Below are 3,988 nucleotides of genomic sequence, written 5' to 3'. Positions count from 1 at the left end.
GGTTATCTTTATTATTAATATTTATATTTATTAAGTTTTAGGGTATTTCTATTAGTATGGTAAAAATTGTTGTCTTTTAAAATTTGTATTATTAATTAAGATTTTGATTATTATCTGAGTTGATAAACTAATTCTCTCTACTTCTTCTCTTCTTTTCCCCTCTGTCCCCTCTTCTTCCTCTTTTACCCTATTTTCTACTTGTTCTTGTTAGTTTTCATTGCATCTCATTTTTGTTTTAGTAATTATATTAGTTTTAATTTAATAGTTGTTAATTGAACAAATTGTAAGTGTTTGCCTGATGATTATTGGGTTGCTTCTTGCTTGAATTTGGTTTCAAGTCTGATGAATACGTGCACTGAACATTAACTCTTTGTTTAATTGCCTAATTGAATTGTAAGTTTGATTCATATGTTGTCGCGGCCATATGCATTAAACTTTATCCTTGTTTGGCATTATGAATTGTGCATTTTTACTCTAGTGAATTGAGTTGAGCTACTTAGTCATCATGGTTCTTAAGTGAATATAATCACATAACAAGGTATTTGTTCCTTGTTAATGCTTTGCATTTTTTTTGAGTTGACTTGACTTGATTCTTATCAAGACTTGTCACTTTTTGTAACAAGCACCTTATACATGTGATTATTTTCTTATTCCTAAAGATGAATAAGTAGTTTCTTTTCATCATGGAATCGGCTATTGTTGATTGTGCCATTTTTTATTCACTTTGCGCTTTCACTTGCACAATCTCACTATCCAATATATTTTATACTAAATTCACTTTTGTGGTTATCTAGGGTCACTTGTGCCTCAAGTTTTGCTTATTCTTCATTTGCAATCTAGAACTACTTGATTGAGGAACGTGCTATTTCTTTTGATTATGTGGTTTCTATTCCCCCCAATGTTTGTGTTCTAAATTGTGCGCGCATTTAGAATACAAACATTCCCTTTCATCACCCCACATACAACTTACTTCTCCTCAATTGTTGTTTATTCGTTTATATCGCAACCGGAGCCCCCGGAGCCCACCAGCTGTAGGTGGACCCTCATAGTCCTTCATCCCCGGATCATGTACATGCACGGAGGACCGTGCATTATTTAAGTGTGGGAAAGGATCGCCAACTTCAAGGGGGGTAAAGTTCCTTTTCTTAGACACTTTGCAACATTCTTTTTGTTCTTTTTCTTTAATTTTTGCAATTTTTGTTCTTATTTGCACTTTGTTTGGTTTGTTTTGTTTGTATATATTTCTTTAATGCTTATAGTATTATGGTAGTACATAGTACATACTTGCATGTTGCATAGTATAGTAAATAAGTTTTGGTAAGACAACGAAGAATTTTCAAGAAATCCCTTTTTGGGCGTTCCATTGATTAGATTTGAAATCTTATTTTTGAACTTGCATGAAGTATTTTTATGGAACATAGAAAAGAGTTTGAACAAATTACCTAGTGACATTTTGAGCTTTAATTGTGTGGTTGCACATTTTTCAACCACAAAAATTTTGTTCTTGTGTGATAAACTTCTTTTATGATTGTAATCTTAGATTTGCTTTAATCTTTATGTCCTATATTTGTTGTTTTGTATGCATCTAGTATGATTGAGGCCATTTTTTTGAAATTGAGCTCACAAACCCATATGGTCAACCCTTACATCTACCTTTGAAAACTACTTTTTGAGCCTTTTAATTCTCCTTTGTTCTAATTTTAAGCACATCATTTGCCCTAAGTGAAAAACCAATTATGTCCATGATTTGTATATTTGATTAGCTTAGGTTTGAGTGTGTGTGTGTGTGTTAATCAAGTGCGGGGGAATTTGTGGGAATCATTGGTAGTTAGTTTACTTTGGGTGTTCATTGTGAACATTTGAAAAAATGGGTAAACACTCATGCATTCATCACTTAAAACATATGCATCTCTTTTTAATTCTAAAAGAAAAAAATTTTGTTGTACATACTTTGTTTATATATATATATATATAAAAAGAGGAAATAAAAGAAAAGAAAAAAGAAAAGAAAATAAAAAATAAAAATAAAGGATGCATATGTGGTTGAATTGGAAAGAGAAATGTATGAGTGAGTGTGAAAAAGAGGATAAATGGGTAGTTAGGTTATTTTGTTATGTATATAGGATGATATAGGATTAGGTGGGATACTTGAGCTAATCAAAGATCCAATCTAATAGCCCACTTAACCACATTAATCCTACCCTTACCTAAGCCCCATTACAACCCACAAAGTCCTCATGATATTTGCATTCATTCATCAAATGTTAGTTGATTATTAGATGACTTGCAAATCTTTGAGAAACATGATTAAAGGAGGATTGAGTGATTAAACCCTACACACCGAGCGATTAGACTGTAAACACATTCGGTGAGGGTTTCAATTGCTCAATTCTATGTTCCCTTTACTTATCTTGTATCTTCTTGCAAGTTGTTGAAATAAATTTTGAAAATTTCAAATCAAATCATTGGACATTGATCATATTGCTATATTTGCTTTGTCTTAGCCCTGAGCTTTGATTTGGATTGATTGAGATTCTTTTGCTTGTTTTTGCCAAACTCAATAGGAATTATAGTATATATATAAATAGATAGTATTTAGTATAGTTGCATACATATAGTTAGTTGCATTTAATAAATTGCTTACCCTCCTTATCCTTCTCCCTTGATTGTGATTAGCATGAGGACATACTATTGTTTAAGTGTGGGGGAATTGATGAATCCATATTTAACGATATATTTTGGTTTGATTTGAGTGGATTTCATCACATAAACTCACACTTATTCACTAAAATAGCATGCTTTTGTGTTCTCTCCCTTAATTGAGCCTAATTGTGAAAACATGTTATTTTGTGCTTATTTTAATCACTTTTATCCCACTTTTCTACCATTCAATGCCATGACATGTTTGTTGAGTGATTTTAGGTCTTGAAGGCAAGTTTGGCAATGCAAAAGTTGAAGGAAGCATGAATAAAGGGAAAAAATATGAAGAAAACAAAGGAGAAGAACACATTGGAGTGTGCGTGCGCACAAAAGCCACAAAACCATGTGTGCGTACGCACAACATCCTGTGTGTACGCACAAGAAGAAAATCAGCATGTGTGCGTACGCACATGCGTACGCACACGTCCCAGCGCGTGACTCATTTATTGCAAATCGCTGGGGGCGATTTTTGGGCCTCCAGGGCCCAATTTTGGGACTTTCTAAAGCTGATTGAGTGCTATATGAAGGAAGGCCTCATTCCATGTGAAAGGGGAGGGAGGGAAATTAGGGTTATTTTAGCATTATGTAGGTTGTTCTCTAGAGAGAGAAGCTCCCCCCTCTCTCTAGAATTAGGGTTCTTTAGTTTAATTTCTTGTAATTTCTACTTTTAATTCTTGTTTTCATTTACTTTTCCTTGTCTTTTATTGTTATTGCACCTTAGTTCTTCTTCATCTCTTTTGTTATTTCCTTTATCTTTTCATTTTTATGTTTATGGATACTTTTTTCAATTTTAATTTTAATTAATGCAATTTATGTTTTATGTTCATTTATTGCCTTCTTTAGTTGTTATGACTTTCTTGCTTTGGTAGCTTTAGAATTTATTTTATTACATTTTAATATAATTTTATTTTCATGCACACCAAGTGTTTGATAAAATGCTTGGCTTAGTTTTCGCTTAGTTTTTTTCCACTCTTGGCTTGAAATTGGTGACTTTGGTGATCCTTGAGTCGTTGATGTCCATTCTTATTTGATACATTAGAGTAGTTAGTTGATTTGGTCTCCATTGACTCTATGTGACCCTTAGTGTTGACATAGGACTTATGGATTGAAATTAACTATGCCTATTTGACTTATCTTCGATGTAAGTGTTGACTAAGTAGGATTAACTCTTCATAATCATCATGTGTTTGTGATCAATGAGTAGGATAGGTAATCTTTGCTCTCAATTACTTGCCAAGAGGTTTCTTGTATTTTAAGTTTCCTTTCCTTGCATTTTATTGCTTTGACT

Source organism: Arachis ipaensis, chromosome B05 (assembly GCF_000816755.2).
Source record: "Arachis ipaensis cultivar K30076 chromosome B05, Araip1.1, whole genome shotgun sequence".
NCBI lineage: Eukaryota > Viridiplantae > Streptophyta > Magnoliopsida > Fabales > Fabaceae > Arachis > Arachis ipaensis.
This window is presented reverse-complemented; position numbering follows the sequence as displayed.